We start from the raw sequence: 24,438 nt of genomic DNA on the forward strand, positions 1-24,438 counted from the left end.
TAATAGTTTGGCCTAAATGGTCAAAGAACTGCTAACGTTACAGTTTGGTATGCAGCAGCATACAAACGTTTATGTCACACAGCACACACAACTAACTCCCTGTACACCACCTGTTTACTGATCCTGCTTACACCTTTCTTGGCTCCCCTGCAAATGCAATTAAAGATTCTTAGGAGAAAAATAAAAACTGAGTTCATGAACTATGCACGAAATTGGCTGCGTCACCATTTATTAAAAGTCATGATAAATTGAAAGGTCCAACTAAAAGGAGCAGAAGCACTGTGTGCTAGGGTGTAATTGCAGACAGAATTTTTTCTACTAAGATCAAAAGAACAAGGTGTTCATATAAATGGCATTTTATTTTGATCCTATGATTCTGTATGAGCCAGAAGAGAGATCAAAGGAAAAAATACCCAGGTTTCACTATTAACACTTAACATAGCTCCAGTTAGAAAATCCTTTCCAGATTGCTAGTGCAATTTAAAGCCCAGCACATTTTTGTTGTTCTGTTGTGTAATATACCTGAAGGCACCGTTTTGATTCCTTGACCACCTCTTTCATTGTGGAAAATTGCTTCTGATATATATTTTTTTTCAATTATTTTCTTTTTTATTATAAGTAATCCCCTGACACCCTGAGTTTGGGACTGCATTGTTTTGAGTTCAATCCACTGTCACAAAGAGACACTCTTTGCCCTGAAGTAGTGATAATATAATACTGACTGCACAGAGTAGTAAGGAAATTCAATCCTGTTGCAGTCCAGTCCTCAGCTTGGTTCAGCCCCTGCCAGTGGTAGTTCCATTGGAAGCAAAGCATACCAGTTTCAACCGAGTATGTAAACGAAACCTAATGCCCTTTAAAATATCTAAAGGCTCCTTCTGATAGCTGGCAAGAATAAATGGGCCTTAATATGTTATATCACATGTTATGACCTTATCTGGGATCGGTACTTCTAATTAATAGTTCTGTCGCCACTCTCAGAACCCAATAGCGTTGCATAAAGAAAAAATAATCATATATAATGTTTCTTACAAAGCCAAAGTATGCTAACGCATTTTAACACACATTCTTTCTTTGCAGGTAAGTTTCTCCTTGATGATTCAGTAATTTATGGTGGACATTTCAGAATATTACTTCCAGTGAATTTCCTCAACCTGCAAAGAATATTCAGTCCTTTTGCAAAGACTGCAGAAATCTGCTAACAGGTATAGCTTTTTAGATTACCTTTGGAAAAATAAACAATCTAGTAGGCCTAAGGAAAAAAAGAGTGTATATGTCCCTCTTTCCTGCCTTTCCTCCCCCTCTCCAGTTGCTATTAAAACATTCATGTTACAAAGTCGTTCCAAAGTTTATTGTAAATGCCAAAAAGCGGGCACTGATCCCACATGAGCTGGCTCAGTTATGACCTACCATCTTGAACATATTCATTGTATCCAATTCAGTGCCAGGATTTTTTTTTTTTTTAAATCAACTTTTCTCTAATAATGGTAGATTTCACATATACAGTGAGATAGCAAGTCATGATTCTGGGAACTTGGTCAGTGAATGCTAAATGCATGCAGGTGAGCTGTAGCCTAGAATGAACATTACAACTACGAGTTAAACTAGACAAAACATCTCATGCTCAGTCAGAATATGTTCATATTAAACAAAGCAGCCAGCTGGCTATAAATCCAAGAAGCAAGCTGGAAATCTTTAGAGTTTAAATGGATGAATACAGACACAAATGGAAGAACAGTGCTTTGTCATCATATGAATGACTTTTAACCAAAAAGAGTGGATTGCTTTTATGATAGCTTTCCAAAAGAGTAACCTTGCTGAGATGAAACTGAAGTACAATGATTTGAGCATTCCACTTCTGAATTATATTTGCTATTGTGTTTTGAGAGAACTAGAGAAGTAGTATTCTGCCTCTCTGAATAATTATAATATGGGTTTAGATACGGGTATTCTTAGTGAATAGGACATGAGCTCTTCAATAGTACCTTTGCAGCTGATGATCCATAAACAGGATTACTCTATTCACTTATTTCAGATTTAAATTACCACGAGCTCGGCTGTAAGAACCTACGACCCATTTTTTTGCCATATTTCCAACTCTATATAATATATACTATAGTCTTCTGTACTCTAGCCATATGAATCACTACTGAACATACGGCCAGTTGTCCTATGTGTGCACAAGTCCTCTGCTAAACCAGCACTTTCCTCTCAGGCACAAAGGACATCAAGGGAGATCAAGCAGAGATTTTTTTTTTTTTTTTGATGACAAGCAGAGCTTTCTGCTATACAGACCCAAGAAATGTCCTAAGAAGTTTTCAGAAATGGATGATTTTCTAGAACTCTGATTCTAGATTTACCCCACTTGAACATAACTGCTCTTACCAAGATAAATTCTTGCTCTTTCTCCATTCCACCTAAAGCAGACGCAATTCCCCCTCCTGAACCCAACATCACAGTTTAGCTTCTTGCAAGATGCTCTAATCAACCCAGAATGCAGCTGAGCTTTAAAACTGCAGAGGAACTTCACATGGATTAACTATGTTCACATATATATTTTCAATTAAAAAAAACAAAACACAAAAAAAAAAAACCAAAAAACACAACTTTCCTGATGTTTAGAAGTAGCTGTAAGTTTCTGGTTTTGATGTGCTCACTGCTGATAGAATCAGATGAAAACTGTAGGAAGACTGATAACAAATTTGCTCCTCAAAACTTTTTGCCTATTTCTCTGAAATGATTGAACGGGAACTGTGAGGGAAAGAACAAAGATTTGCTGTTCTTTACAGTCACGTAATGAAAGTGTAGGTTAAGAAAGGAAGGAAGTATTTGCAGATTTCAGATATTTTGTGGACCTTTGTTGCTTTTTCCTTGTATTCAGATCTAATCTCAGCTGAAGCAAAGAGCTGAACTTTCATGTTCTGCAGTACTTCAGTAATACAAAACTCAACCCACTTTGACACTTATGCCAAGATGGACTCGAGATACATATTTTAACTTCAGCTTTTTGTAGGCATTTACTCATGCTTATAAATTAAGAGAAAATGTTTTACCAAGAACAGAAGGCTTAAAATGATACTTCTGAATAAATTAATACAACTATTTGACAATTTGTATGTTCATAGTAGAACACGCCTGCAGGATAGAAAGACATAGCTACAAATTTTAGAAGAAGATTGGATAGAGAATTGTTCTCTCTCCTTGTCTTCCACATCAAATATGTCGGAATTAGGTGATATTTAAGCACTGCAAATAAGAAATAGTGAGAACTTCTTCTATAAAAGTTTTAATTTTTGATACTAAACATACATACATATATAACTCCAATCCACTGACGTTATCATTAACATCTAGTAGAATATTTTTAGAGGTCCTTTAAACAAAAGGATCATATTCTCACTACAATTTTGAATGAGCAATAAAATGTGTTTGGTTCTTTAGCTACGATCAAGGTTCAATTTTGGATTATTTATCTGAGGTGGAAAGTCTTAAAATCAACCAATGTTTTATAGAACTAATTTCTGAAAAAAAAAAAAATCCATCAACAGTTTGAGGTTAATAAACTATTTCTGATAAAACTGGCTTTGTTTTGGAGGCAAGTTGCTTGATCATATATATATATACACACACACATACATATATATGTATGATCAATTCAGAGGTACGATTACTTATATGAAAGTACTAACTCCCCTAACCCTGTCTTAATTTCATTATGGTGTTGCATCATTGGTACTAAGAAATTTCTTTTTGTATAGTAGCATTTTATCTTGCGTATCTTTTCCTATCGTTTCTATTACCCAGATCTTTTTCCTTTCCTCTTCAAATTGAGTGTTTCCTTACCTCAAGAAGGCATTGCATCCTAGTTATATAACATATTTATATTTTATTATGTTCTTCCTATGCATACTGAAAGCACATTACATTAGGTCATGGGAAATGCTGAGCGCTTTCCTATTACACTGACTAAAAAGGGATTTGAGCATGCTCGGCATCTCGCAGAAGGGCACATAGCATGATGTGCCCATCAAATATCAAATTTGCCAGATAGTATAAATATCAGCAATAACAGACATTGCAAGTAATTCTGAACATGGACTGGAAACTATTTGGCTATCAGAAGTGTTATGTGCCAAAATAGCGTTAGGGAAATTTGCAGCTCTCACAAGAGCATTCAGCTAACTCTTGATGGATCATCTGTAGCTTTCAGTGCTTTCTGGAAGCTCTTTCCTCCTCTTCCTTCATTGTTCATTATGAAGAAAATAGGAGATGAAACTCTCCAAAAACCACCAAGAAATACACATTAGCCTTAAGTACTTCAAGTTTTGGCAAATAGTGAAATCACTGGAAAACTTAACTTTTGTACTTGAATTCGAGGAGAGTAATGGGAATGAGCAAGAAGTCATGGACTGTGTTCACCAATATGTACGATTTATGTAAACTAGACTGTTAATTGAGAATCAACTTTCAGAGTATCTTAAGAGGCAACCACCTAGCTACTGAATAACACTCACTGTTCTCTGGTTAAAGTTATTGAATAATAACGGTGGAAGGAGATACACATGCAACACCATCAAATGGACCTGGCTAACAGGTAGAAAAACATAAAGACAATGGGCATTGTGCATGTCTGGGGACCGTGGTGAGACTGGAGCTGAGGGCAGGTAACATCCCTAAGGGGGTGTAGAGACCTGTGTATGAAGAGGAGACTTGACATTAATATGACTTAATCAGAATCGTATGGTTCTGATTAATATATCATTGCATAGGGTCACAACAAGGCAACATAAACTGCTACAGCAGTGGTCAGTTCACCCAACACTGCATTAAGCCACAGATTCAAGGATGACAGAATTTCAGCTCTTTTTTTTTCAGCTGATCGCTACCGCTCTCTTAGCTTTCAACCATTTCTTTTTCCTATGCCTTCTTGTTTACCTGTGGCTTTTCCTCTCTATTTTATTTCTACTGAAGCTACCACCATGAGGTTCAGGAAGGGAAGTTTTCACCTTTTTTTTTTTTTTTTTTTTCCATGCAAGCCTCTCCTTCATATATTCATGTGCCCAGCAATGACTGATTAAAAAAATAAAGCCCTTAACAATCAAACAATGATAGATATCAAAGATGAAACTTAGTAATTATTTTGCAAGCAAATGGTCCAAAAACGTCTGCAAATACCTACACAGAAAAGGTCTACGTTTGTCTACAAATGCTTTTCCTCAACATTTTTGATCATTTTCTTTCAACAAGAATTACCAACTTAAAATTGTCAGTGTCTTCTAGGTCCTTATTTCTTTGATTTGTATAGAAGGCTGAAAAGTACATATAAATGCCCCAAAAGCAGCCAGGAATTCATACAACAGTCTTTGTGAAAATAGTGCAATTAGATTTAACCCACCAAGCATTCAAATTACTTCTGACATTTGGTCTGAGTTGCTTCAGATTTTGTACCCATGAACAATAAAAAAACACTGGTTCTGAAGGAGACTGATTATTTTCTTTGCAATATTTTACCATAGAACAGTTATTCTCTATTTCTACCAGATCTGACAGCATACAAATGTGTTGGTTTTGCTGCACACTAAACTAGAAATATGATCTCCACTTGCAAACTACTCTCAAAATATTTTCTTCTGATAATTCTCAGCAACTATATTCAATAACAGGCGTGACTATTGAACTTTTCAAGTATCAATGTTCAGTAACTTTCCTACATTTATATATTGCAGCTGCAGGATTCAAACTGGCAATAAGATTCTGCAAGACCATGATCGCTCCCATAGTTTGGATGCTTAGCATAGCCTTTTGTGATATTTTCCACTTTCTCTTCCTTTTATTTCCAAATGGTTGATTCACAGAGTCAGTCTTCCAGGAACCACTGCACTTCCTTCAACCCTTCCTTAACCACAGCCAGCCCTTTGCCTGACCCCACCTTTAAGATATGTACAACTGAAGAGTCTCAGCCAAAAAGTATATTAAGTCTTAGGAGAAAAGAGTGAATAAACCAACACTTAAAACCTAGAATTATGACAAGAAACGTTCCAAATCATTCAGCAGCCACTGTGGCTTGTTAAGAGATTATGATGGAGAGTCACTGCTAAACAAGATAAAATTGTTGTTAGATTTCTACACTTCGTTATTGAATAATAACACAACCTGTAGTCTAGAATTTGACTTGGAGTTGCACAAAGGACATAAATGATGCATACCAATGACTGAATAAAAACAGAAATTCAAAATGGACAGGTATACTCTACACTGCATACTCTTCATTATCTGTTAATTTTAAGTTAATACTTGCAAAAAGCTAAATCAGCAACCTACCAGTTCACCCAGAAAGAGAAGCACCTTATCAGCCAGTCTTTCTTCTCCACCTTGATGTGCTTGGGAGTTCCCCTCAGCCCCTCCAAGATGTCCACAGGGTCCACCTCACCCCCGATTTAGATATATGCACACAGGAAGTCTCACTGGTGCTGTCAGCTTGACTACTCACATATTTAAGGCTGTATATACACATTTAACTGCTTTCTCGAAAAAGTATCTCACTCCATTGCTGGACCTACATTTCTATGAACAGCCTTGAATATAGACAATGTTAGGCTAAACTCTTCCTCCAATATGCTTCCGCAGAAGAAGGAGAGTAATTTTTAAAGGCTGTTAAGTCCATAAAGTCTTGCTACTTGTATCAAGTAAATTTCAAGTGTGCATTTGGATTCTGTGAGCCCTGCAAAACCTAGCAATATGTCCATGAGTCTGTCCCACTGCTAGACAAAAGCTTTGCATTTCTTATGTAATTCAACAGGCTTAATAGATTCTATGCTATTTATTTTTGACATGCACATTACATATTAAATAATGTGGACTTTGATTTCATAAATTCAAGTGCAAGTTCTAGACATTTAAGGAAAAAGTAGTGACGTGACCAGTGGAGAAATTCTCTAATCTGGCACGGTTTTATATAAAGACCTTGAAGAAGTCACCTCATTCCTTCCTCACCTTAGTTCTCATAAAATAAGATAAAATGAATTTATCATAAATAAGATAAAATAAGATAAAATAAGATAAAAATAAGAATAAAATGGTCATAATATTTGTCCATCTCCCACAGGTGTTGTGGTGATAACTGCATTAAAGATAAGGCATTCAGATATTACTGGATGGATAACTTAAGTACTAGGAAGGACCAAACGGAACAACTGATATATTATGAAGAACTGCTCACAGGGTTGCGAGAGAACATCAGAACCTTCATACTGGAGGAATGAGGCAAAGGGGTACTATGAATTCAGGGGATCCCAGGATAACTCAGGTTAGAGCAGACCTCAGGAGGTCCTCTAAGTCCAACCTCACCTCAAAACAGAGACAGCTACGAGGTCAGACCAGGATACACAGGGCTTTATCAGTCAGGTCTTGAAAACCTCCAAGGACGCATGGAGACTGCACAACCTCTGTGGGCAACCTGAGACGTCCTGATTCACCTTCCTCATGGACAAAAGTTTTTCCTTATCTCCCAACTTCTCATTTCAACTTAGGCCTGTTGATTGTCCTTCCACCATGCACTGCTGTGAAGAGCTTGACTCCGTCTTCTTGATGACCTCCCTTTAGATACAGGCAGACTGCTGTTGGGTCCCTTGGAGCCATCTCGTCTCCAGACTGAACCAGTGCTGAGTAAAGGGGGATAATCACTTCTTTTGCTCTCCTGGCTGTGCCCCTATTCATATAAACCAGGATGGTCATCTCTGCTCCTGGGGCACACTGCTGGCTTACGCTCAGCTCGCTGCCCACCATGAGCCCCCAGCCTTTTCCTTCCCCAGGGCTGCTCACAAATCAGCTAGTATCCTGCTGAATTGTTGCCAGGGATTGCTCCTTCCCAGGGTAAGATTCTACAATTCTCCTTGTTGAATCTTCTGATGTTTCTGCTGGCCCACTCCTCCAGCCACTCTAGGTCTCTCTGAATGGCTGCCCTGCCCTGGAGCATATCAACCAGTCCCCCAGGTTGGCGTCAACTGCAATCTTGGTGAGAGTGCTCCCCATCACCTAAATGACTTCCACTGCTCTCCCCTCATCCACAAATCCAGTCATTAGGAAGACAATCAGGTTGGTCAGCCATGACTGAGCCTTGGCAAATCTGTGCTGACTGTTCCTAGTCATCTTGCTGTTACAATAGGACTCGTGCCATGATGTTTCCAAGGACCAAAGTGAGGCTGACCGCCCTGCAGTTCCCCAGGCTGACTTTTTGGCTTTTTTTGAAGGTGGGTGCCACAACTGCCTTTCTCCAGTCATCAGGGGCCTCCTATGATGTCCACAACCTTCCAAAGACAATAGAGTGTGGCCTTGCAAGGACATCAACCACTTCTCTCAGCAACTTCAGATGCATCCCTTCAGGTCCCACGGACCTGTGTGGGTCAATTTCTCTCAAATAATTCTCGACTTGATAAGAATCAAGTTCCCCTTTAACCCTTTCTCTAGGCCTGGAAGACCTTGCTGATGAAGACTGAGGAAAAGAAGCCATTGACTATCTCAGCCTTATCTGTGTCCACTGTCACTAAATCATCTAAAATAGGTCCATCCAGCAACGGGCCTTTACTTTGACAAAGTGATAGAAATTCATTTTGTTGCCTTCATTTCCCTCATTTTTCAGAAAGACTGCCTTGAGCTGTTCTGCTTTCTGCTGAATAGCTATCTGTATGAAATGAAGCACTGATTATCTTTGTTGCACGCATATCAGATAGTCACCTGCAGTGCCCCCTAAAAAGTAAGGTTTAGGGGAAAACAATATAGTTCATATATTAGAAGCAGAAAAAGGAGACTGAAGAAAACGTCCACTTCTCCAACAGAAATATAGAAAAGAGCTTCATATCATCTCAGATGCTGACTGAAAGTCACACCAGGACACGGAAGCAACAGATGACTGAAACGACTATTTCAAAAGGTCTTACGTTTTCCAGTGCTAAATTTATACTTGAACTTGGAGTGAAAAGCATTACAACTATTTTCCCAAGTTTCTCAGAGATGAAAGCAACGAACAAAATGGAAATCTAGAGTCCAGGAGTCAATATGACCATAGAATTTTCTGAATCAGCACACAAATGAAAAGAGCTGAAGCTACGTCCAAGGAAAAATCAGATGCTCCTCAAAACAGAGAACATCCTGGAATACTTTCTACAGCTACCATATTTCATTCTTCCAGCAGGCCCTGCCCTCAAACCATCCATCTAATCGACAACCCAGGAGCCCTCCTAGAATACACATTGGTAAGGGATTATTAGACAATATAAGATTCAAAACAGGCCTTCTATCAAACAGTTATCTCCAGATTACTCCATCCTCTCAAATGATACCCTAGTCATATACATCGTTCATTATTTCCAGATAAGACTGTTGCTTTACAAAACATCCTAGTGTAAAAACATCAGCTACTGAGAAGCTGCAATGCAAACAGAATGCAAACACTGGCCCTCATAGCAGCATCACATTCCCACAGTCCTATCACTCTTGCATTGCTGCTCACTTCATCAACAGTTTGCTTATCACCATTTGTAATTTATAATATCTCACCCTCAGTGGACTCAGTGGTTTCATATTATGAAAACAACCACTCTCAATACCATTCTTCGGAAAAAGTAGAATTGTTTATATCAGAAGTGAAGACTTGTGTACATGCAAATAACACGGGAGACTTTCTGAGCAGCAGACTATAGCATCATCCTGAAGTAACTAAGAACAATTTCCACCCACAACAACTCCAGATCCTAATGCAAATTTCATTGTTTTCTTTAAAAAGGGTGGGGGTTTTTTAAGTTCTCTATTTTTCTGCATGTTAAAGTCATTAAAAAAAAGAAGTACTTCATTAATCTTGCATAGATTTTTGTGGAGCTGTGATAAAATATCATAGCTGCAAAAAACCAACTACAGGAAAAACCGAAGGCTTACTCTCCATCGTCTGCAGTTATTCCCAAGCAGAAAGTAACACGGCAGTGATTCCTTAGCTTTTCAGCTCTGTTCTGTCACAAATGGTAGAAGTAACTCCTGGCTGTGCATCATTCTGAAATGGCTTCAATGGTACCATTAAAGACCTTTGGCTTAATGGCTACGACAAATGCAGGAAAGCTGCCTATTTCCAGCTCTGCTATTTACTAGCTATAGCTTTTTTCAACAGTCCCTTGATCTCTCTGCGAAATACCTGCTTATTTTGCCCTGTTGCCAAGAACAGCAGTACCTGAATGAACTATTTGGTGGCTTTCTAATGTTATTGTAGCAAAACCAATAGCATCAACAATACAATTTTTTTTAATAGAGCAACATCCAGTCTTTTCTTAAAAAAAGTGTCTCCTATGTATAGTGTTTACAATGAGTAACAGAAAAAACTGTTTTTAAAATTTGGGAATGTAATCCTTGTCAAAAATAGCTCTAGAATTACTTTCCATTAGTTATTCATTACAACTTAGAATCTTTACCTAACTTGGAAATTCAGACTTCAGTATGTTCATTCCGAGTTTTGTAGTACCCTAAATTGTTTAATTACTTTTTCCAGGAAGAAATACAGAATTATTTGTAGATGCAGTAACGGAACCAATGATCTTCCATTTCTGAAGCGCTCTAGTTACCCTGAAATAATAAAAATACATCAAGACAGCAGCAAGAAAGAAAGTGGACAGTTCTCTACAGCATTTCAATAATAAACAGTATAACCGTGATACTTCACCAGAACGTTCAAAAAGTAAATTGAATGGCAGCATGATTGCAGTGGTTCCAGTTATGTTAATTAGGCTGAATTCATGGTTCATTGATGCTGCAATTATGCTGCAAAGAAATGCTGCAAGCATGCTATCTCATCCCACTGCAGCCTGCTGAGTATGCTGCCATTATTCTTCTTGTGGCAAAAAGACTTTCTAAAGAGATAATATGTAGTAGTCACATTTACACTTACACCACACAGTTTACAAAAACGCAATTAGATAACTGCATTTTGATACCTTCTTCTTTTACAGACTTAATAGGAAAATGATGTTTCCAAATTCATTGGCCAATTTTTAAGCATGCTTTACTTTGCCAATTTGCATACTAAGCATACAAATTATAAGCCTTATTAGCCCCATTTTAAGCATGGGGTAAGTAAGATAAAGAGGTAAAAGAGCTGCCCAAAGTTATGCACCTCCTCATTGGAAAGAGAACCCAAAAGACTTCCCGTCTTCTTCTTCTCCCAGTTGACTCTTATGTACGGGACATAATTCAGGAAGCACATCTCAGTCAAAATGCAAAGCCTTCTGCTGTGAAAGAGTTTTAATAAGTGACAGGTTTGTCTTCAGTGTTTCACTTTAACCAGGCCTACAGCCAATGTGTCAGGAGGAAGGAGGTCTTCAGTGACTCATGCAATGGGGCTAAGGTTCTACCAGTTGGCATAAACTTTACTTTTCAGATCTTCAGCCAATGCCAATTACATACAACTAAATCAAATAAATGACAAATCTGTGATATGAAAAAGCAAACAAACCATCAACTAGAAATTAGCCTGATGACCAAACTTATCTTTTAACCCAAGCCATATTTAAATCTATATGCTTGCAGTGGAGAAAGCAAGCGTTCCACTATTATTTTACTTTAGTAACTACTGTTGTGTTCAATGCATTATTGTTGATGATTAAACACATACTAAATATAGCTATAGATGTCCACATATAATGGCTATTACAGTTAAATTACTTTGTATTTTTCATATCAATCTGGAAAGTAAGATTCTGTAATAAGCTGCAATATTGTTAGACTGAGCCCAAGACAAATGAAAGTAGTGCTTATTTCAGCAACGTTAGATTTTTAATATTAATGCTTCCTTATTCTCCAAAAATTCTTTGGCAGCCTTTTGGAAGCCTTTGTTGCATGTTCGCAAAAATAGGTGAAGAAAGCATTCAAAATATCAAGGGAATGAATAAATAAACCACATGAGGACTAAAGCAGAATACTTAAACTTGCATTAGGTGGAATTAGGTGTTTAAATAGAAGGCAGGCCACTAAAAAACTCTGGAGAACTAAGTAGCCTTAGAGCCTAATTTCCATTTTCAGAATTGACTTAAGCACTTAAAAGTTTAAGTCTCATTAGAGATCAATGGTGCTTAAGCTCCAAATTTTTTTAAAATTTAAGTCAGTCTTAAAAAAAAAATTGATACCAGCCACTTTAAAGCTGGGTCTCCAAACTCGGAGATGACTGATTTTCCAATAATACAATTATGGGTATAATGCAGCCAGATTGAAAGCTAGGTTCAGCTTTCAAGCAGCCTCCCCAAAATAGTTGCAGATGATGTGCATTTTAACTTTCTGATCCTCAGGTAGCACAAGTAGGAACAATTTCAGCAAGACAGGCATTAGAGACAGAAGGCAGTACCCTAACTAGAAACTACCATCTCCTCCACTGATGAACAGACATCTGTAACAACTTAATCTAACGAGACTTCTAGCCTACATGCCCATTTTAAAAATGATAATGGCACCTGCCTGGCAGGTTTGCTCCTGTGTGCTTCATTCAGTGATTATTCCAGCTCTCGCCGCTCTTTTCACTATTATCTCAGGCCCTTTCCAGATTTAATCTACCAGCAGTTCTCACACAAGCCAGAATTTCATTCAATACCCGGTGCGAAGCTTTCATTGACTGAGCTTTGGATCTGGCTTTTATAATGAGTTTTGTAATGCTCCCAAAATGAAGATCCTAAAATAGTTTGACATTGTAACCAGTCATTATATAAATAAACGGCTAAAAGCACATCAGGAATAATGGAAATATTTATTAGACATTAAATAACGTCTTGAGAAGTAATTGTTACACTCTTAACTAAAGAAGAACCCCCCCACCACCACCACTTTTTCAGCTATATAATTAGTGCAGCAATTCTGGCTCGTACGCTGCACTAACTACGTCAACAAAAGTTTAAATTCAACACAGAAAACAAAGTCAGGTTAGCTAGACAAGAACGTAATGTGCTCTAGAAGTTTATTACTCTCACTCGGAAGCATTATCACGGATAAGAGGAAAAATAAATATTAAACACACCATTAAATAAAAAAATTATTTCAAATCAGTGAAGCCTGGCAGGACACGAGTATACTATTTCTCACTTTCTTTATTCTAATGTACACTGAAGAGACAGTACGATAATAAACAGCTGAGGTTCAAATACTAGACATAAATAACTAGATTAAAATAGAAACGGTGCAAGGCTTCAGAACATCTCAGAAGTCTGATGAAAATCAGTAAAGTCTACAGTCTGAATTCATTGCTGAATTCACATTAACCTATTCTTTTACTTGAAAGTAGGTAAAAACTGATGTACTCTTAAAATCTACTAACTTCATGGAATTTAAATATTTATTTTAAATTTATGCCAGTCGAATCTGCTCTCAAACAAAAAAAAAAAGAGCTGATTTATTTTCTCCCATATGTGAAGTAGTATAATAATATCATACAATATAAACTGGATATTTATAAAAAAAAATATGGTCTAATGCCTAATGAATGGCTTCTATTCTCTAACTGAAAAGTTATGAAACATAATGAAAACACTTAAAATCACAAAATTCTCAGCACTCACTTTATCTATCAATCTGTCATAACTCATGTTCTTTAAGAGTTCAGAAGCACGGATTGATCCACAAAGGAAGAGCTAGAATAAGAGGTGCATTAAGAATCCAGTTTCTAGAGACTTTCTAACGGCAGATACATGCTACAGTTTTATTAAGTTTCGCTTGACAAAGCATTTGGTCCAGTATATATTATCAGCCAGACTATGAACGTCCACTGACTTCGGCGTAGTCATACTGACAGCACATCTTTACCTATAACACTCGTTCTCCCTTGACAACACGAAGAATGATTCCTCTGTTACCTAGAGTGATTTATTGAAAAGGCTTTAAACTGTCTCGTGTTCCACAACCTAGACCGGAGGAAGATGGTCAATGTAGGCGATTACATCTCAAAAGGATGGATCATCCATTACTGACAGGTCTCACACTCCTCACTTAAAAAATAAAAAGCCCTTGTCTACATATGTATACATAATACATTTGAAATATGTACGACTCGTACAAAGACTGAGGGTTTAAACCCTCAGTTTATCAGCTCTACAGGCCCAATTTTGCAATCAACTAAACCTACAGTACATTTTCATCAAGTGCTGCAAATCAGCAAAATATTAAATGAATCTTGAAAAAATGATTATGAATCCACAGTTCTGTTTGACTGTATAATTCTATTTAAGATTAAAATTACTATCATAAAAAGGCCACTTTCTGAATGTAATTCCACAAAAACATCATCACAAAAGCTTTTACTGCTATTTATGTCAGAATGTATTTTAAACAGTTCTAATCATTTACCTTTGTGGACACTTAATTAAAATTACAAAACCAATTTTAATCTGTAGTCCAATTAATATGCAAATATATGCAAATGTGGTAAATCAAGGTGGTGATTAAGTTAAGGACACTCTATTTCATGTCTGCTTTAAGTGTGAAAACAAACAATCTTTTTTGTAATTGTACTGATGGATTGTGATGTTTATAGGGTTAGTATGGGGTACAAATGTTTATGCATCAACATTATGCCAAAACAAAGATTTTATACTCTGGAGTGATTTAGCATCCAGCATACATTCAGATGTAACAAAGTCATTTTGCAGTCATCTTGTGAATTAGAATAAGGTCAAAGCAAAGTTAAATTTCTATGTCATCCATTTGTATGGCTATTTAAAATTCAACAATCACTTTCTGATGTGTTAGGTAAGAGCCAAGAAGTCTCAAGAATGGCATATTATCACCCTTTATCATTTAGTGTTCATAATACACTGGTTTATCTTTGATACTATTACAGAAATAGTTCTCCCATTAAGGTGGAAAGATATTCATCCTTTTTAACCCTTGTTTTTCGCAAGTTGGAATTCTTACATATGGGGAGTGCAGCTAAAGGTTTCTATAGAAGGGAGGGTTTCTCTACAGCTATGCGCTGCATGCATCAAGTACTGTTAAAGTTCCTTTTTGTGCCCATTTTTGCATTCACTTCTCACCCCTTATTTCCCCGCTGCTGCTGACTTGAGGTTGATGCTACTTCGCATTTCCCCGAAGTAAAGCCTATCTGTTGCTCGCCATCGGAGCAAACTTGCGGCTCGCTCGGCTCCGCTTAAGGCAAATATAGCCCGAACTCAAGAAGCTGATTTGCTCAGTCAAGAAAATAGATAATACTGAACACAGAGCATTTAATTTTCCGGCTTATTTTGGACATACCTGTGAGTTCAGAAGGCAACGTATCTTTCCTTTTACTTCATATTCTCTGGAATAACCAACTCTCTGGAAATATGTGTACTGTGCAAAAGGGCAGCGTTTACTTAATGTAATACTCTGTTTGTTTTGGGATACTTGAGTAAAAAAACAAACAAAACAGAAACCCTCTCTCCAAGTAGTTTTACTCCTGATTGACTAAACGTCATTGACTATGAAAACCATTTATGTTAGAAAACATTATACAAAAAATTTGTTTAGTGCTGTTCTCACAGATGTGCCTAACTTCCTTTTTGTATTCTTTTTTCTTTTTTTTATGTCCAGAACAGTTCATAAAATTAAGATAAGGTGTTATTGGAATACTTGAACAAAGCACCTTTTTACTCTAAATATTTTATGCTTCTGGTGTTACTATATTCACCACAAGACACAAGAATAAGAAATTCAGCTATACTTCTAAAAGCAGCAGTAAAGCTACTTTTAAAAAATACATTCTGGCTTGACTATATCAGTCTCCTATAAGCAGAAAGAATTTGGACATGATTTTAAATATTTCAGCATCTTCAACAAAGCAAACGGACACGAGATATGTTTGTAGTAACAGACACACTTTATAAACTTGTGCTGCTGCTGTTTTGTTGCTCTCAGAATATATCCAGCAATACCTGTCAGTAGGTTTCTGTAAAAACCAGAAGTGTAGTATTTCAGTATGTCTTGCATTAATGGAGATTAAGAACACACCATAAAATTCACATTAGAGGTTCTACAAAGATCTTTTAGTGTATAGTTTCTAGCTAAAAGCCAAAAAATCAACCCATCCTCCCCTAAAGTTACTCTTAGGCAAGAACTGATTTCTCTCAAAAGGGTGAAGAGCAGCCAAACTCCAGGCAGTCTCTTCCATATTTAGCGGCTCTCCATCACGAATGACCTGTATCTGGTTTTGACCGATTTAGCTGGTGCTTTCCAGAAGAAGAGCAGCAGAAATGGAAGGAACCCGGAAGGCAGTCACGGCCAGCGACACAGCTGGCTCTTGGCTTTTCCAAACCCAACAGCAGCTCTGACCCTGCGCTGGAGTCCTATCTGCGAGCAACAAATGCTGGGACCACAGATGAGGCTCTGATGCAAAGGGCAAACGCTAGCAGAAGGTGGTGCCATCTCACCAGCCACCCGGTCCCACAGCTGTGTGGTGGTGGTAAAGGCTTCCAGCGAGGAAGAACTGTTGCTCCAAACTGAGCACCTCAACTAGGACGTCCTGCCTAGTTTTAATTTGAACCTGCATATGAGACACGGAAAATCTGCGTAAGGATCACGCCAAAGTTTGTCAATCCAACCAGGTCCAAAAGCTGTCTCCTGCCAACCCAGAGAGCTTTGACCTCTGTGGGGTTTTTGTGGTGTGGTGCGTGAACTTAATGTGTTCACTACTGGCTAGTTCTTGTGGGAGTGGACTAAACGAAACCACAGCTGAGCACTTAAGCACATAAAAACTGTGCATCACGGATGCACGTGAGATACATACTCAATAGAAGGGAAAAGAAAGGTTGTCCACTAGCACTGCTAGAGATACCTCCGTGCACTGTCATAGTCTAGAAGCAAGCACAAAAGTATCAAACGCACCGACAGGTTTCAGGGGACTGATAAAGCTCCAGCTATAGCTCAGTTTTCAGCGGGAGGTAGAAGGTGATGCTCCATATTAGCTACTAGGACAGGAAGAAGTAGTTGTAACTGCACTAATAATACCATTATCAATGCATTTTGAGACTTTATCCCTCTGAAAACGTATCGACTTCTTTTAAGTCTCAAACCTACACCATTGAAAAAAATCTTCCTGCTGTGTATAATTTCAGCAATGCATTTCTCTTTAGCTGTCCTCTCATCGTTTTCACTATTCCTATTTTTTAAACAGGTCACCTATTTGAAATATTTTAAAACGGAACTGCAAGTAAGTCATTATTTTTGACCATTCTCTGAGAAAATTTGGCAAACTTAATTTTCTATATCTGATACTGATAGACTCAATTGTGCAATACTCTTTTCATGATGATGCACATAGCAGTTCACATATATATTAAAAAATTCAGACTTCATTTAGTACAAGGACAAAGTAGGATACCATCTTCAAACACAGTTCCAAAAGTTAATCACACATCAGCATATAAAATCAAAAGAAATGCAGCATTATCACAATCAGGAACAGAATTTAAGGTGCTGAAAAGAAAAAAAATCAAAATGTGCATGTCTAAAAGCAACACTTACAGATTATATTTAAAACTTTTACTTTTTAAATGGTCCAACTTTTCTTTTAAAAGTTAAAGGAGCATGCAAAACAAACCAAAAAACCAACCTAGGGATTTTTTCCTTTTCTATAATGTATAGCAAGCTTGTATCACGCTTCTTCACATTAGAAATTCAGGTCTTGTCCATCCTAGGAGACCGCATGGTGATTGGAGAACTGGAGTGAAATGATCACATCATCACAAGGAAAAAGAATGTGAAAACTGAGCAACTGAGCGCAAAACTGCTTTTTGGGTGGGGTTTGCTTTGTGTCCATTTTTAATTTATTAACCAATGTCGATCTTCCCCAGCTACTAAACAAATCTGATGAAAGTTTGCTCTCTCTGTTGCAATAGCCCTTTCTAGCATAGTGTAAGAGATGGAAATGAACACACTTTAATATGTACTGATCTCCTGGGGGGTGGCGGGGTGGGGGGGGTAAGGAGCCATGGAAAACGCCAGTCTAAACATTCTATGATCTTTACGATTAAAAAAAGTATCAACAAGAAACAAAAAAAAAAAAAAATCACAAAACCAAAGAATACTCTCTAGGTTTCCTTTATGTATCTTAAGGCAGCAAAAGAAATCACAGCCTTTGGGTAAAAGTAACAGTCTTTGGAGGCTTTTTTTTCTTTTTTTTTTTTAAAGTCCTCTTTCATGTTTGAGATATAAACCTCCCATAAGTTATGACTGAGTGCCTAGAAAGAAGACCTCCATTTACCTACTGTTTAATACTATTTTAAATTACTAGGTTTCTTAAAGAGAAAGTTTCTGACCTCTAATATTTTTTAACGCATTTAAAATACTTTAACTCTTTCCAACCATTTAATTTAATAGATAATTATATTGTAAGTTTGTTCTACTTGCCATTCACCAGAAGCTCTGTTTCAACAGTACTTCTGAAACCATACTGTATGCCTGTCATTCAGAAGTTTTCCTTTGAAATTACTGGGGAAAAATTGTCCTTTATCATTTCTATTATATTGATGACATTAACATATGCCACTGCAAAAATCCAGAAATAAATTTCCAATGGCTTAGTTTATGGATACTGTTCGATCAAATTTATATAGCTGGAAGAAGAAATCAGACACTCAGATGATATAAATTACTATAATTGACTTCCATGGAACTGTAGCACTTTAAGCCAGCTGAAGATCTGGTCCACAAACCACTAGGCCTGGATGATCAAATAAACCGTTTACAAAAGTTGATCTCTAAGCTTTTTGCGCCAGACTAAGTTACAGGGAACACATTACAGTCATAACTTTCGGGGGGGGGGGGGGGGGGGGAGAAGAAGTACTCTTAGCTGTATAAGAAACATGACAGAAAAAAATCAATACTATACCTTTATTTTAGGGACAAAATGTATGGTATAATTGTTACCCAGCTAAGGTAATTCACAAAGCAAGCATCTGTTTGGTAGGCAATTTTTTGCTTTAGACAGGAGATACCACTTCTACGACTAACAAAGTCAATAAAATTGAGTCTCTACCAGAATCATATACTTATTTTTCAGAATTAAAGAATCCATGTCATAGTTAAAATACTTTCATATGCTTAATGTACTTGCTGCAGTTGTACTAGAAAGGGCCTTTATGTCTATGTTATAATTGTAATGTTTTCTTGGTTATATTTTAAAAAGTTAAATTAAAACATAATGTAAAATAAATCCTTGCTGGACACAGCAGTGCCCATAACATGAACCTTTATTTGAAGACTAAATACATCTGTGACTTGAAACGAGAGTATTGATCATTAATGAATGGGAATGCTGATCAAAATATCATCTAATTAAAAGGTAGGCATGATGGGATATCCTGCTGGCTTTAAATGAGAAAATGGGATTCTGATTCACTTTGTGACTGTTCCTAGTTTGAAGTCCTGCCATTTGATCTAACAGCAGGTGTAATCTACAATAGGAGCAGAATATGTGACGGCCTAAGACGCCTGCCTTTTTGAGACTGACTTAACAGGATACTTGCACAGCAGCATCAACTCCGGTTGGAAAAAAGTCTATGCATGGGTCCAGGTTTTGTTTGTTTTTACTAAACCTTTCAGATTAACCATTAAGAACACCTAGAATTCCCATGGAAAACAGAAAATATCACATACTTTGCTGCCTGATGCACTGGTATAATAGAGGCAGCAACAAAGGATCACACAAAGGGATCCTCTTCTTTTTATATGGTTTGCTAATAAACCATAAACCTATATAAATCAAATTGGTACTGATTCAAATAGGATGGATCAATCGGTCTGAGTAATCTCAAAAGCCTACACATTTGAGATCATTTTGGATCTTGTCCCACAATAGGAAACTAGTGAGGGAAGAAAGGCTCAGCACAGTCTAAGAATACCTTAGAAAACGCAAGTCAACTGGGACAAATTCCCTCCTTGGCTTAGACTGCTCCAGAAATAGGCCCTGCTTAAAAAGTTAAAGTCTTGATTAATAGTAGACAGGAGAATTGAGTACAGGGAGTTCCTACAGGCTCCAGACACTGCGAGTGTGAGTGAGTATGTGTGTGCGGGAGCACGCATGTGTAAAGGATTTCAGTTTAGTCTTTCAAGTCAAATCAGGTGATGACAAACACTTTTGATCTATTTGGAAATGTGGTTTCATAGTTCAGTCCTTTGGGGCTTGAGAACTTTGCTCACCATGTGTTTGGAGCATTACACAGTCTTCTCTGAAAAACTGCACGCTAGATTAGCTCTGAGAATCTTATTGGTGATAAAAGGTACTAAGGATCTTTATGTTTATGAGGTTTAATGAAGATCAGCACCTACTAGTTACACCCAGGAGGTTCTCTGCCCCAAGAGGGGTCAGGAGTGGAAAGCCTACATAGCTGCAGTATGCTTAAGTGACTTTTAAACTGCCATAATATAACTAAATAGTAGAATAATCTACATCTACATCTTTCCATGGTAATGTTGAAGTAGCCTTCTTGGTTGCTATCATAAGATGAACTTTTATTTCCTCCTTTTCAACTATATATTGCTGTCTCCTAGTGTGCTTGCAGCATATGTTACCATTAACAAAGTCAGAATTTCAGCAAGTTCTGAGAATCCATTCATATACATATCTATGGGTCTGGAGACTTCAACCTCGTTCAACTTCTCATTCATCCCCTTATATTACCCTTTGCTATTGCTGCTTCTTTCTATTGCCCTCAGCCAGAAGCACTCCTTATCGAGCACCAGCGCTGGGCCCCACTTGGGCCAGGCACTACCCATCACGGACTACTTTGCTTCTCACACGACTGGGCTCTCATGAAATTGCTCCTGCAGCAGAAAGAGGTTTTCACACACACGACTTGGATCATCCTGGATGCATTTTCCATTATTGCAACTTCTGGTTTTAGATATTGTAAGGACTTTGCATAAAAGGCAATATGGAAAATGAGTGCATCAACGTACCATACAGTTCAACATTTTAAATATGCATAAGTCAATAACACATCTAGGTTGGTCTGCTGTTTTAGAAAGCTCTTAGATAATTAAGCCCCATTGTTCTGAGGTGTTAGCATTTTGTTTTGCTTTTAATTCTAATTTAGCAGCTAATTCGACACAAAGTTTTAGTTTAATGATCCTGACTTCATGTTTTTGGCTTTGCCTGATGATATCACGGTTCAAATGAAGCAACCATATGCAGCAACTGCTGGCCCTATGCAGCCTCCTAGTTATTGCTAGGAGAAACAATACATTCACAAAGGACCTAGCAAAAAATAAACCTCAGTTGCCAAACCCTCCAAAATTCCATGGTTACGTACACCTAAAAACACATTAGTTGCATGACTGCACTGAACGAAAAAGAAAAAAAAAATAAGTTGAACAACATAGAAAGCTGATAACCTGCTAGAGTGCATGCCTAGTTAGGCCTTCAGAGTGCCCTGTAAACCATAAGTAACAGATACATACTTTCCTGGGGAGGAAAAACTTCCCTCCATCCCAGACGGTTCCTACTCCTTTCTCCTAATCACCCTCGACTGAAGACGGCAAGCTTGCCTTTCCATGTAGCTCTAAAAGACAAACCTAATTCAAAGAATAGGACTAAACAGATTAGGACTAATTTAATAGATACCCATTTTAATTATTTGAAAGATCTTAAAACTGAAAAAATCAAGTTAGATTAAAAAAACAGTTCATATCCATAACTTTTCATGCACTTAAAAGCCTTACCTACTTTAACTTACGGATCATGCTCTTCGGACCACCCTATTCTATTGCATAACACCATCAGGTAACAGTATATTGTATCTGACAAACAACGCAACACATAGTACAGATTTGCTTCCTCTAACTTCAGCTGAGCATTTCAAAGATTATGTTGCATACTATAGCTGCTGTGCCAACATACAATTCTGACACAATCTGTAAAGAGTTAAGTTTCAGACAAACTCTGGGGTCCTCAACGGGGCAGTGGATTTTCTCTGCTGACCTATAGTAAGGGTGGTGATTAAAGCCATGGGTTAGAACATAATCTACGGCAAAGGAACTGCTAATCAGTAGGCAGATGCAAGAGAAATGTTGCAGGTTGTCACAGTGCTTATGGTTTGCTCAATTAATACTATAAAATGCACAGAAATTACACAAGCAAGGTTTGTATTAAAACAAAAAGAGCTTTTCCCCCACTGAAAAGCTCCAGTAAATAACAAACGTAAAGGTCTTTCTTGCATGTCAGTAAGTAATATTAGCTTTGTAGTAAATGAAAAGACAACAGAAAATAGAAAAGTGACAATTTCGTTTTGTCACAAATACTGCTATAACTAGTATTCTAAAAATCATATAATTTAACTATTCAACAATATCAACTAGAGATGTAGTAAATTGACTCTACTTCCTAAATTGTGCAACATACTACCCCTAGATGATTTTTCCATAAATTTAATAGGAGCTTTATACACCGTTCTATATACTTGAAAACTTCAAAAAAATTAGGTATCTGCTGTCATTTCTACTGTCACATGACACAGAATTATTTTGACAAATAAGAAAATATTTTACGAAGGTTAATAAAAGCAATGAACTGCAGAATGGTTTAATTAATGAGAACATCAACATATTATCCTCATTCTTTGAGTTAAGAAAAGGCCAAAATTTGATTAAGATTGAGAAAATTATCTTCACTGTAACACAAAAGTAGATGTAAATGACTGAAAAAACTGAAGGTTATTATTTTATTTTTCTATACTAAAAAATAAATCTTACTGTGAGGGAAAACTTCTGTGTACTTTTGCCCCACTATAAAAAAAAATGGTAGCAACAAGAAGACAAACACAAAAGGGAAGAGTGATGATACTAATCTTGCTGCAGAGAAAATGAGTGAGTACTTGAACAGCATCATGTTGATTTATTATACATATAGCTTGGAGATACCTTCAGCTTGATTCATTAAGAGGTTAAATTCTGTTGCTAAAATTGGTTAGGTATTTTGCCTCTTTACAATCAACTGAACGATGTACTATCAGATTACAAAAATCAGAGGTGCACGGCTTGGAGCCTAGGACAATCCTTGACAAATGTATTTAAACTTACAATGAGCCTGGATGCAATTTAAAAAAAGTCAGGGAATGAGATGACAATAGGAAAGGCTGTTATGGCAAGCCTCGATGTCCAGGAACAGCACTGCTTAAAACAGATAAAACACCACTTTTCCAAATAAGCAATATATAAAAGGGAAACATCAAAATTAACAAGGGACATGGCATGGCAGCAACTACTTCACATAAAAGTCAATATGCATACGTTACAAATCCTGTGTACACTGAGACCTAAAATACACAATATGGAAGTAGTTAAAATGCAGACAAGTTCAGCAAGACCAAACATTTCTCACACAGTGTCCCTAACACTCCTGAGCACTATTTGGAGCATTAGATCATTCATGGGAAGGACGCTGATTATATTTGTTCTGCTGCCTGGAAGTCCCTCAAGAGGAGTGGTTTAAAGGCCGTTTACCAGCAATGTAATCTAATACTATCAGAACGTGTATGCTTGTTTATTCCCTTTACAGAGCTAATGTTCAAAGGTAAAAAAAGTAAACGAACGGAGGGCATCACGTTTGATGCTGGTATTCAAATTCTGGCTTTTCGTACCTATTTTTGATTCTTCATATTCAGTGGTGGCAAACACAAAATCAACCGAAAGTTTGATTGTCCACGCATAGTTAGAGCATCAACGCTATCACTGGAATTACGAATACCTAAAGATTGTTAATTTGAGGAAAAAAAAATCTTACTAGTAGAATTTCAAGCACCAAGCAAATCTTACTTTAACCATACCACCAGTGAAACTTTGACAACATATTCGTACTGTTAGGATCTGCTTGCAGATAACCCAGTAACTCCTTTTGCTGAGCGCTCCCTAAAAAATATTTCCAAATATTCTGTTTCAGCCAGTTTGTTTATCCTTGACTTTCCCGCTATCGTATTCCAATGAGTGACGGCTTGACCGAATGCCAGCTAACTTCTGCAGGACCAAGACAGTGTCCTCAAGGTATTTATGTGCAATGCATGTGTATTCAGGCATTACAGTGCAAAAGTGATGATTCTTGACACCTTAGCTTATATTTACATCTATATTGTCTTTATACCTTTAGAAATAAGAGACATGCAGCTCTCCATCCCTCTTACAGTTATCCAGACACACTTGGACAAAAAAAAAATTGCAGAGTTATATTTATGGGTACACACTAATTCTTCATAACAAAATAACTAATTGTTCCCAATAATTTATTTTCTGTCTTACACTTTTTGCCACGCAGCACTAGTACTTCTACTCTGTGTAATAAATTTTATTTGTCTGCAGCAATTCATACTGTTCAGAAGAATGGGATTTAAAAATAACATTTAAACAAATGTTGGGGATAACAAGCAAAAGGGGCCTACAAAAGAAATGTTTGGATGCTTG

At 37.2% G+C, this 24,438-nt stretch overlaps 1 protein-coding gene across 15 annotated transcripts in view; it reads right to left on the reverse strand.

Annotated features, from left to right (window-relative positions):
• The window catches only part of GTDC1 (glycosyltransferase like domain containing 1), a 197,680-nt gene that overhangs the window by 51,993 nt on the left and 121,249 nt on the right, over nt 1-24,438 (reverse strand). The gene's annotated exons all lie outside the window — the stretch shown is intronic.

This window comes from Struthio camelus, chromosome 6, assembly GCF_040807025.1.
Source record: "Struthio camelus isolate bStrCam1 chromosome 6, bStrCam1.hap1, whole genome shotgun sequence".
Classification (NCBI taxonomy): Eukaryota; Metazoa; Chordata; class Aves; order Struthioniformes; family Struthionidae; genus Struthio; species Struthio camelus.